Raw genomic sequence first — 12,092 nt, forward strand, 5'->3', positions numbered from 1 at the left:
ACAGGCACGTCTAGAGACCACTTATCTACCCAAATGGCTCCTGTTGGGATATTAGTCACAAGTAAGAATATCTTTGAAATGTTCCAGATTTCTTTAAAAAGAGGAAAAAAAAAAAAAAAGAAAAAAGTAAACCATTGCACTGACTCTGGGCCTCTGGCCCAGGCGCGGAGGCAGGGAGGCTCCGGGTGGAGAGGCCGACTTGTTGGTGAAGGCCGCAGGCCGGGACCAGGGCAAAGGGCCAGGCCCTAGTTGGGGCCACCGTGGGGCTGGAGCCAGACGGCTGAGGACTTTCTGGGCGAGCAGGGCGGGAAGGAGCGGCGGGATTCCTCCCAGACGGCGGGCGGGGGGCAGACTGAGGACAGGAATCCCGCTGCCCTCGTGGCAGGTGCTGCACTCCAGCAGGTCAGACATCCTCCCTCGCATCTCATAACCAAGACTTGTGGAAATGGAAGAAGCATCAGCCCTCCCCTCTCTGTTGCCTAGCAACGGCCTCCTTCTCCTTCCCCTGGGTCCCCAGGGGCCTTCTCTCCGGTGGGGGATGGAGGTGAGATAATTACCTGGCCTGCATGACACGTTCTGGCTGCTTTGTGCAGGAAGTACTTGCCGTGCAAATGAATAAGGCACTTAGGAAACCATTTATTTTCCTCATTTGGGGTTTGTTCTGCACCGTCATCAGGAATTAATGTTTACTTTTGAGAGGTGCCTGTTTGCATGTGTGGGTATTTCCAGTCGTCTGGTGGGTAGTTGGGGGATTAAAAGGCATACCCATGGCTCACACTCGGACTCGGGATGTCAGCCCCTGCCCTGGAAATTGGATCAGAGAAGCCCTTTTCTTGAATTTTCCTGTGTCACCCCAGTGCCTCTGAGAGTCAGGGCCCCCTGAGAGCTCCCATCCTGGCCAAAGAGCAGGTGCCAGCCCAGGAGGAGAGGCACCAAGATAGGATTGATGGTGCAAAGATTTTATTTGGGGAAACACGTAGGTGAGAGAAAATAGGGAAGGTTCGGGAGAGCCATGGGTTGAGACTCAAGGTTGATTCTGAGTGACAGAGACACGGAGGCAATGCTGAAGCTTCCTAGTTTGCCCTGGAGTTCCAGGAAGGTACAGAAATTCTCCAGCTAAACTGTTCCCGGGGGAGCCAGCACCCCCCCTGGGAAGCCCAGCAGTGGCCTTCCCGGGTGGGCCCTGTGCTTTTTCACTCGGACTTGGGCACCCCCAATCCCTGTCCTTGGACGTCTGCAAGATACTATCGCATGGCCCCCACAGCCAGACTTGAGGAAATGCACTGCTGGCAGGGGAGGGCGGGGGCGAACCTGGTGTGGGGAGGTTATCCTGCAGTGGGGTCAGGATACCCGGAAAGGCAGGTAGAGGACCACACAGCCGAGGGTTGAGAAGGAGGTACTTTTGGAGAAAAGGGTGAACCTAGGGACAGAGGAGCAAGGGTGGGAACTGGCGTGCCCACGGGAGATCTCCCGTGAAGGGGGAAAGGCACATCTAGCCCCAGCTTTGAATCTCTCCTCTTGTTCCTTTCCCATGGTCTCGCTCCCAGGAGAGGCTGCTTATGATCAAACTTCACACGGGAAATGCGACTGTAAGCTGCTTTACTGACACCTACTGTATTCTTCTCTGTTTACTGTAACACCTGATTGTATTTACAAGTGTTTGGAAAGAACATTTCCTTTTTCCACGTGATTATGCATTCATTTCCATTTTATCCTCCCTGTGAAAAATCACTAAGTATGAACTCTGTTGTGTAATTGAGGGGGTGGGGGCAGCACCACTGACAGGTGGCCTCCCAACCACGGGGCTGCTCTCCAGTTTCTTCTGTTCTTTTAATCGCTGAGCCTCCAGTAAAAGCCTGAAACCTCACACCACATTGTGTGGTGTTGACTGAAGAAGAAGGGGGCAGGCGGTGAAGGGATGTGTGGCCTGCCCACATTGTGCACCACCCACCCTCCCAACCAGTCCATGGAAACAAAGCGACAGCTCATCAAGGAGACTGTTCTCAGATGCTCCGGGCGGGGCGGGGGGGGGGGGGGCGGTGGTGGTGGCCAGCAGGAAAGTCCACGGAGGACACCATGACAGGGAGGAACTCTGAGAGAGCATCTCTGATTGTAAGACCTCTCCCTCAGGACAGACTAGAGGGAGGCAGGCCCTAGGGTTGGGGGTAGGAAGGCAGACAGAAAGGTGATGCTTGGGGTATGTTGGTTTTCATGAGTGTTTACTCAATGTCAAGTGCTTCACATACATGACCTCACTCCCCACCACAGACCTCAGAGGGTGAGCATCTAGGAGTTTGTCCCCAGGTGACACAGTCAGTAGACCATGGGTGTTGCTCCCTGTCTGTCCTGTAAAGTCCCTGCTACAAAGCTCTACATAGTGCCGGGACCAGGGAGATGGATGAATGGTCAAGAGAAGGTCAGGGCAGCCTGACCTTTTGTGGTCGCTCAGTGAGTCACAGGGCAGGAAAATTTTGGAGGGGCTCCTTGGGGACCCCAATTCCCACACCTGGAGGCACCTAGCCTGTGTGCACTCAAGTGCACCCTCGTGCGTTTGACTTGGGACACTTGTCAGCATGAGTGAACTGGCCTTCTGGTTCCAAGCCATGGCTCCATAAACAGATCCTTCTTAATTAGCCTTGGCAGCCCAACACCTCTGGTGTATCTAGCTCATTCCACCGCCACGCCTACTCTTGTTGGATCCAGTTCTAAAGTAAACTATGTTCTTTGAGAGCTGTCGCATACAGATGAGTTGGCAGCCAGTCTGAGCTGACCCTCAGACTCGTAAAAACCTACAGGGCCTCAGCACCCTCACCCGGGATACCCAAACTCTTGGACAAGAGGTGCAAGACGGGTCCAAGCAGCCATCAAGGACCCGGCTACTTTCTTGGGGACCAAGAAATTGAGTTTTTGTCTCGGCACTTAACTCTGGCAATCCATGAGGTAAGAGGATGAAATGCAGCATTGCCTGTTTGTAGAAAAAAGTTGATTCTGGTGGAAATGTAGCCCTCCTTTTTCCGTACCTGAAGTCAAGACAGGCTGTCCACCACTCCTGGGGGTTTAGAAGTGTGGTTTTAACTTGCTCACTGGAGGCTCTCCATCTCCTGATCACACCTGGATTACACTGTGAGCTTCATCCCGCCGTCCCTTGGCCATTTGAGCCTAGAGCTGGAGTACAGCGAAAGCCTCTAGTCCCACCATGCCTGGTTCCAGTCTTCCCTTCTTGGTAGTGGAGATACGTGCAAGGATTCTGTTCCCGATAGCATCATTTCCCTTGTGGCGGGACCTTGCATAATAGCAGGACCTCCCTTAGAGCTTCTCCATCACGAAGGCAGAGGATAAAATGCTAATAAGGTCTATTATGGAAAAGGCGCAAGGCTTATTTGGGTGAATTTTGTTGGTAAGACATTTTGCTTACCTTCTCCCGAATGCCTTTCCTTCCTTTGATGAAATGTTGCCTGATTGTGAGTGAATGCATTTGGATTTCTCAGCATTTGTTCAGCTCCCTAAATTTCTGCTGTGACAAATGCTCTGTAGCAGTGAGTGGCAACTGTTTCCCTAGTGCTCTGCTTTATGTGAACCCAAGAATGAACGGGCATGGAGCCCCTTCTCCCAACATCTCTATCATATAGATTCTAGGCAGAGTTGCTCCAAAGAAGTTTGTCTTTTGCAATAGGCAAACTTTGGGAAAAGTTTTTTTCTTCTTCTTCTTTAGTTGCATATAAAATAGAACAAAACATGGTGATTGTCGTAAGGCAGCCATTTAAAATATGAATTTTCCAGGTCTATCAGTGGGTGCTCTTCAATCATGGGCTTGTCTTGTCTTGTTTTGCTCAACATTGTTTAGTGACAGTGTTATCCTCACTCAGTCAGCTTCAGTTTTTCAAAGCAGAGTGAGGTAGGGGTATCTGAGAATTTGTGAGCCATCAGAAAAAAAACAAAAACATTTTTTTTTAATACTTAAAGGCATGAAGATGGATTTTCTTCTGTGTCAGGAGCACACCAAGTCATTTAGGGGCAGGACTGAACTTGTAAGAAGCACAGGGATTAGATTCCTTGTGAATGGTACTTGGTGCTTTAGTGGCATTTGGTTTCCTCTGATTTTTTTTAAAATAAATTTCATATATAAGATACTGTAATTGCCAAGAATGCTTTGCTCTGCAGAGCATGTCACTTTCTTGTTTTGAGTAATTCATTTTTCTAAGCTAAGTTACAAATCTACCCTGGACCTTTTCACAGCTCAGTGATTTTCCAAACGTTCAGCTCTGACTCCCATGCTTTGCCTTTTACCTGCCCCGTGACTTCCATGGATTCAATGTTTCCTAATTCCTTCCCGTCAAGTTTTCACTGGGATTGCTTATCTCTCTCGGCAACGTGACCCTGAGTTTGACCCAAACTTCACCCCTCTTGCTTCTACCATTTAAGATGCTAATAATGACTATTGCCTTTCTTCTCATCGATATTGTCCTCATTAATATTATTATGTACAAATGGGTTTTTTCCTCATTTGCCTTTCCTTAAGCTTATAATGAGCACCCGTGATGTTGTAGGAACTGTGCTAGGTCCTGGGAAATTACTGAATAGCTCCAGTCCTCATGGCACTTCCAGTTTAGGGGGTACATATGTGGGAACCAGTGATTACCCTCCAGCAGGATACATACGACGATGAATAAGGACTACCACGCAGCAATGTAGTCATGATATAATCCCTGCATGCACTGGAGGGACGTTCTATTTTGCCGGAAGAAGTCCTTATGAAAGCATGATCTTCAACTCCCGTAGTAGGCAGGATGGTTCCTGTGGGTGGCAGGAGGAAAGGCATTGCAGAAAAAGGAAATAGCATTTGCAAAAACATGGAGTCATGAGAGAGCATGTAAGCAGCAGGAACAAGGAATACCAAGCTGGTGCGGGGTGGGTGGCATGGGGAGGGGTGAGGAAAGATGATGCAGAGGATGCTGCAGAGAGAGTACACGTGAGAGATGACTTTGTGTGGGATGCTAAGGAGCTCGGGCAGTATCTTGAAGGTGGTGGGGAACCATATAAGATTATATTTATGTTTTAGGAAGGTTGCTTGATTTGCAAAGTGCAAGGTGGATGAGGGGTGGGGTAAGACCAGTAACAGGAAAACCAGTTAGGGGGATTCCTACGAGGTGGAACCCACAAGATCTAGGGGCAAACAGGCTACCAGGACCAAGTGTAGCTTGAAATAGGAAACTGAGAGTCGGCTGGTCTCATTCAGGAAATTTCCCCAAAGTCCAAACCATGACCAAACTTTGAGTGAAAAGAGCATTTTTCTTTTTTTCTTTTTTAAAAAAAGATGTATTTATTTGAGAGAGAGAGAGACAGAGAGAGAGAGAGAGAGAGAGAGAGAGAGAGAGAATGAGTGGGAGGGGCAGAGGGAGAGGGAGAGAATCTCAAACGGACTCTGCACTGAGTGAGGAGCCCAACGTGGGGATCAATCCCATGACCCCGAGATCATCACCTGAGCCAAAACCAAGAGTCAGATGCTCAACCAGCTGTGCCACTCAGGTGCCCAAGAGCATTTTCTTTACATTTGTCTTCATACATCCACTATGGCCCATGGGGCACAGAAACATGAATTAATGATCCCCAGACGACATGAGGAGTCAGTGACTGTGTGGGGCAGGTGACTGCTTCCTCCTCAGAAATAAAGCCAATGATCAATTGTTTTTCTGCCCCACTGAAATGCATGCCGGTCTGAGGAGAGGGAGACTGAGCCTGCATCTCTTATCCCCACTGAGTATCTATGCCTCAGATGAGGCATCATCCTGGGTTGCCTACTAGGAGGTAAGGCAGAAAATGTGTCATTCTTTATTGCGGAGGCTTGAAGTTGGGACCATATTGGAAGTAACAACAGAACTGCTGAAAGCCAGAAGCCCCTGTAACCGTTATTGTACCTACCATTAATTGTCCAAATGCATTCCCGCTTAAATAGGAGTCAGATACTAACCTGTCTTTCCTGTGGATGATTCCTGAGAGTGAGAACTATTTTCAGACTCCTTTTGCAGGGAGGTAAAGAAGAGAAGAAGGGAAGGGAACTTAGTGTCTCCTGAGTTTTTCCCAACAGGGTCACATGGAACACAATGACGTTTGTAAGACATGTTGGGATTAGTGAAGAGGCTGTCACTCCAGGCCTAGTCACTCATTCCAGGCCCAATGTTGCCTCAAGGGCCAGGGGTCAATATCTTGGTACACATGACTTCCTACAGGCACACTGAATAGCTCAGGGCTGAGTAACCGGAGCCAGGTCACACGGGCAGTAAGTGACAGAGCTGGGACTATATATCTGCCACATATCTCTCCTCCTTTTGCTTGGCAGGTGGGTGACAAGCCTTGAAATATTAAGTGAGGTCTCATGGTTCAGAATATCTGGAAAAATCAGCACTGTGGGATTTAAGTCCTGATCTACCTCAGTCTACCCACTTAAGGCAACTCTAGAAACTTTCTCCCTAGAGTTGAAATAAGTCCTGGGGTCCAGGCAGGGGCATTAGGCCCAAGAAAAAGAATATGCTAGGATATTCATTGCATTGCTAGTTCAAGTCACTATGGAGTGAATTTATTGGCTCAGAAATCAAAGTTTTCCCAATAATTAATTGAGGATAGTTGAATATAGCAATTAATTTTAAAGACTTCTGCTTCTTTTTTTTTCCCACACTGGTTGGGCATTTTCAGAAGAGGAAGTGATGGTCAGCTTGATACGGGGGGAAAACCCAAAGGGATTATCTACCTTAATCTCCAGGCCAATAAAATTATTCCAATTTTACAGGTTGAGAAAAAAAAGAATTGGACTATGATGACTTAGCCTAAGCCAAAATGTAAGAAGAAAGTAGACCTTCCCAATCTGCTCTGTCTTTGGGGAATCTATAAGATTCATGAGTAATATTGGCTCTTCTTTAGATAGATAAAAAATGGTTGGCTTGGCTATATAGTTTGTAATCTTCATGAACAAGCAGGAAGTGTGTGGAAACTGGAAAAGCAAAATGGGATAAAACCAAACTAAAAAACACCGCAAAAAAAAAAAAAAAAAAAAAAAACACGAAAAAGAAAAAGAAAGAAAGAAGGAAAGGAGGAAAAAAGATGAAGGAAAAATTAATGTGGAGACATATAGGACTTCTCTCTTCTAGAAAAGTCAATAATAAATGCAAAATAACCTTAAGGTCAAAGGGCTCATAGGAGTCCATTCTTGGCTCCAGATGGAATGATCCTAAGCCATTCTTGCTGAGCTTATTAGGAAGAATGTCCAGAGAAAGTATTGCCGTCCTTGCTGTCGCCTTGTCAGAATCTGAGCAGATAAAGACAGCACTGCCCTTAACATGTGAGACTCCCTGGTTCTGTTTGAGGAATAACAGAAAAAAACAAAAACAATGCAGAGACTGGACAACTTCAAGACTATTGAGTCTACAGATGTTCAACCCCAGGTAGTTGGTCCTGGAAACTCTTATTAAGGGCTTGGGCTGTTAATAAAAAATTCAAGCCAATAGCATCACATCAAAAACCAGAGTATTGGAACTACCCTTAAACAATCTTCCTAAAGATTCATCAAGTCCAGCTCACCCATTGTGCAAAAGAAGAAACTAAGGTCTAGAAGAGCGAACTGACTTGCTCAAAGTCCCCAGTAAAATTACCAACCTGAATTCACGCAATGTCGCTTTGGGTCAGTAACCTCCTCCTTGTTCAAGGGAGCCTGTTGTTATTTTCCTAAAATGATTTCCCAGGATGCAACAGTCTGCCTCAGTGTGCATGTGCATACATTATGTCCTGCCGATCAAGCCTTGCCAAATTTACATTTAGGTGTGATGCACATCACTCCCTTATGCTCCTAATAGAAGATTCTTCTTGAATTCTCTGTGAAATACAAGCCAGAAATTTCCACTTATTTAGAATGTCCCCCTGTCCAGTACCCTCCCTCACTTGCCATTGCACAACCACCAGTGTTTCTTGGCTTGCATTCAGGAATTGTATTTACCAGAGTGTATCAATGTGGCACCATATCCCCAGGGAGCAGATTTAAATATGCAACACAACGCGGTTGAAAGCAACAGGTTAATACTGTCTTTGCACTTAGAACAACCAAAGCTCTCTCAGGTGACTACCCCTAGGGAAACTCATGGTTCACTGCCCTTGATTAAATTCTTGGGAGCTTTCTGGTTCTATCCAGATCTGCCATTTGTCCTTGAGGAGCTCGACAGAGTCTGGAAACCATGAATAACCGTTGCTAACTTCTCACAGGAAAAGACTCCCTGAAATTTGGTTCCGTGGAGTTCAAGTCCAATGATGTTGTGTACGGAGAGATAAGAGTAATCCCAGTTTCGTGCTGGATGGTGCATTCGACCGTTTCAGGGATCAAGGTATTCTGATGCTGTTAGGGAGCTGGACCGCTGATGAATTATGCATACGGTATGGAGAGCTTGAATTGGATTCAGAGATAAGTCACAGGAATGGCCAGAAGGTCACCTTAGAAGACTTCTGGGAAGTCCATGCTGTGTTGGGCTCTTCTAAAGTGTGAAGACACAGTCCCTAACCTGCAGAAGTTTTGGTCTCACTGGGGCACTCTCTTCCCGAGTCTGTTTCCAGGGTGGCCCGAGTCAGGTGGAGTGGTTGAGGGGAGAAGGTTAGTCTCCTTTTGGAGCCCCTCAATCCCCTCAGTAGAGGGGAGAAGGGAACCCCTGAGTCCTGAGAGGTCCTAACTCAGAATGCTTACCTGGACCAGGTCTGAGAAGCCCCCGGGGGCCTGTGGCTCTTCATGCTCCTTTGCCTTGCCCAGATCCGTTGTGTGGGAGATACAAGGTTTCCTTCCACAGCCAATGCAAATGCTCACCACTAAGACTCTGACATGATGAAGTCTGCTGAGGAAAGAGGCAAGCTGAGAAGTGGAGAAAAGTGTGCACAGGATTTGGACTTTACTCACCTTTTTATAAGTGGGTTCCTTCAGCTCTGTGTTGCCAGCCGCTGGTGGTCTTTGTGGTTTGGGATTTCTATGGACAAAAATGCTTCTTTAGGTGTCTAGTGGCAGAGAAGGGAGGGGTGTGGTGAGGTGAGGGACGTGGGCCAGGTGTGGGCTGGCTCCTGGAGCAACGCGAGTGGAGAGGTTCCACACTCAGGGCACCAAGTGGCTCCATTCCTCCTGGAGAGTCTGCCTATAGTGGGAGCGAAATGAAGATGGGAAATGGGTCGTCATTTGAGAAGGTCGGCCAAGGGTGGTGGGCTAAAGGGCTTTCCAATATAGACAGGGGCCGGCTTTCTCACACCTGCTGGACACAAGATGCCAGTGGATTCAAATCCCAGCCTACGGACTGGAGCAGATATCAGGGAGAAGTTTGGGTTGTAGAGGTGCGGAGAGCCAGGAAGAGATCTCAGAGGGAACTGGATTCCTTACGCAATCACGGAACCTGTGTCCATCGGGCTGGGAAGTGGTTCAGGGGCTGCCAGCCTCCAGGCCGGCCTCGCTGCTCTTGGAAGCCTCTTCCCTTCCTGGGTCCGGAGAGGGGGCCTATCACGAGCTCCTGACTCTCGTCTTGTGTCCCTGCACCACAGGCATGAATCCCCAGTGACCCCACTGGGTCTAGTGGCTTCAGGGAGCAGATACATGTTTCTAATGATGCACAGTTTAAGTGTGTCCCAGGGGCAGCCGCTTCTGGCTACCTCCCCTGCCTGGGTCTGCAGGGTGAATGAGTCTTGCAGCTTCCTTCCTGCCAGAGGCCCCACAGACCCCACAGACCCCACAGGGGCCAGTCGATCAAGGCTTCCCCCACCTCCCCCCCAGCGCCCGCCCCTCTGTGCCCTGCCTGCCCTCGGCCCTGCTGCTCTGGCCTCCTCGGTCCTGAATGTCGACTGCCCCGTTCTAAGTGCTTCAGCCCCCCTAGCGGTGCCAATACAACCAAGCCGCCCCCGCCGGGGGATCAGCCCCCCTGGGCCCCCAGGGAGGGCGGCTGCAGGAAGCAGATCTCTTCAGTCCCCCCAGCTGGCCACCTTGCTACAGGGAAGAAGAAGTCTGGCGGAAGCCGGCGTGCGGTGGCTTGCTCTTTGCCTGCTCAGCGCTGCGGGTGAGGGGGGGCCCCGGGGACTCCAACAGCCAGACCACAGAAAGGCCGATTTCCAAATGCAGCTGCGGGAGAGAGCCAGGCATGTGCCATTGCTCACTGGAGACCAGACGCTGAGCCACCCTAGGCCTGGCCTGAGACCAGGGATGGACAGGAGGCACGACGCCCGACAGCATGCCCTGCTCTCACCTCTGCTCTGCTGCCTCTCCCTGTCCGGGAGTCGTAAAAGTAATCCCGTTGTACACTGTGTGCTTTTGCTTTTGCAAGTATTCTAGGCAGGGCCGGCAGTGGGGCCCCCGCCTCAGCTAGGGAGGTGACTGCTCCAGGGCAGGGGCGGTGAGCAGGTCAGGGGAGAGCTGGGCCCTCTGGTCTCCGCAGATCTTTCTGGACATCACACCTGGGTTTCAGAACTTCTCGGTTTCTGGAGCAGCTCCAGGCTGTCTCCTGCCTTCTGCTAGCTCCTGGCCCTGCAGCGAGGACCCCCTCTGTGTCCCCTGGGTCCCCCCACCCCCCAACGTCAAGCTGGTGTGGGCTCCCAGGACCCACCCGTGCAGGGGCAGCGGGCGACTTTTCAACATTCCAGTTGGTGATATCGCCACTTTTCTTCAGAGAGAAGCCTCTGGAATCCCTGACATGAGGATAACAGAGAGACTTCCCGAGTTCCCCAAACCTTCCTTTCCTGCAAGTCACATCCACATTTTAAAATGCAGCAGTTTCCCCCAAGGATTCACGCCACCCTGCCACACCCATGAAGTATCAGGCCCTTATTGGAGGCAGACAGTTATTGCCTGTGCTTTAAGTTGTCAACCTAGGCAAGATTCTTCATTGGAAAACTGCTACAACATCATATCATCCTTTCAGTCAAAAAGTTCTTACTTCTGTCTGACTGAGTTCCCTATTGCTACAACTCCAACTCACTTTTGTATAGCCTGTCACTCAGCCATCTGAATTTTCCCAAACACAACATCATTTTATCTGTATGGTGGCCCCTGGGAGGTAGATGTCACTGGTTTTTTTTTTTTTTTTTAAGATTTTATTTATTTATTCCTGAGAGACACACAGAGAGAGGCAGAGACACAGGCAGAGGGAGAAGCAGGCTCCCTGTGGGGAACCTGATGTGGGACTCGATCCTGGGACCCTGGGATCACGCCCTAAACTGAAGGCAGATGCTCAACCACTGAGCCACCCAGGGATCCCAAGGTAGATGCTACTATTAAGGTTATTTGACAGGCAGGAAAACTGAAGCTTGACTTGTGCCCATCACAGGGTGGAGGCAGCTCCTTTCAGAGCTCTCCAGGTTTTCTAGGTTTCCCTGAAATTCTAGAACTCTTGAGCAGTGCTTTGGGCAGGTGCCAGCAGGTGCTGCCGCAGGCATCCAGGGAGCCCACCTGGCCCGAGTGGGTTTGTGAGGAGGCCGACTTTGAGCTTGCCCTTGGCCCAGTTTTCCTTTCCTCTCATCTTGGTACTGCTACCCTCACTGTCTTTGGTGCCCTGTGCCCTCTGGTTACTGATACTTGTCAAGGTCACTCCCAGTTACTGTGGCTTTCTGAACCCTGAGCACAATCTCTAATTATCGTGTTTACTTGGTTGTTTCTTATTATCTGTCCAGCTCTTTCCATGTCCCTGAACATCAGTCTTTTTTTTTTTAAATTTTTTAAAATTTATTTATGATAGTCACACACACAGAGAGAGAGAGAGGCAGAGACACAGGCAGAGGGAGAAGCAGGCTCCATGCACCGGGAGCCCGACGTGGGATTCGATCCCGGGTCTCCAGGATCGCGCCCTGGGCCAAAGGCAGGCGCCAAACCGCTGCGCCACCCAGGGATCCCGAACATCAGTCTTGTTCATACTATCCCAGGCACCTCGCACAGAGCCTGGCATATGGTAGATCCTCAATAAGTATTTACTGACAGGGGGACAAGGAAAAACAAGAAAAGCAGAGCAAGCAGGAAGGCTAGAAAGAAGGGAAACAATTGGAGGGCCTGTCTTTCCCCTCGGCCTTCCTGCCTTTCCTCTGCTACCATGGATGTTGGA

The 12,092-nt window shown here is 49.4% G+C and overlaps 1 protein-coding gene across 2 annotated transcripts in view; it reads left to right on the forward strand.

Moving 5' to 3' along the window:
- The first annotated feature begins 2,691 nt into the window (after positions 1–2,691).
- Positions 2,692–12,092, forward strand: part of KCNJ1 (potassium inwardly rectifying channel subfamily J member 1) — a 52,256-nt gene continuing 42,855 nt past the window's right edge. Inside the window, exon 1 of one of the 2 annotated variants that reach the window (XM_025998820.2) lies at positions 2,692–2,940. The gene's annotated coding sequence lies outside the window, so the exon portion shown is untranslated. The remainder of the gene's footprint in view (positions 2,941–12,092) is intronic. The other variant, XR_011995765.1, reaches the window with a different exon arrangement.

This window comes from Vulpes vulpes, chromosome 12 (assembly GCF_048418805.1).
Source record: "Vulpes vulpes isolate BD-2025 chromosome 12, VulVul3, whole genome shotgun sequence".
In the NCBI taxonomy this organism is placed as follows: Eukaryota; Metazoa; Chordata; class Mammalia; order Carnivora; family Canidae; genus Vulpes; species Vulpes vulpes.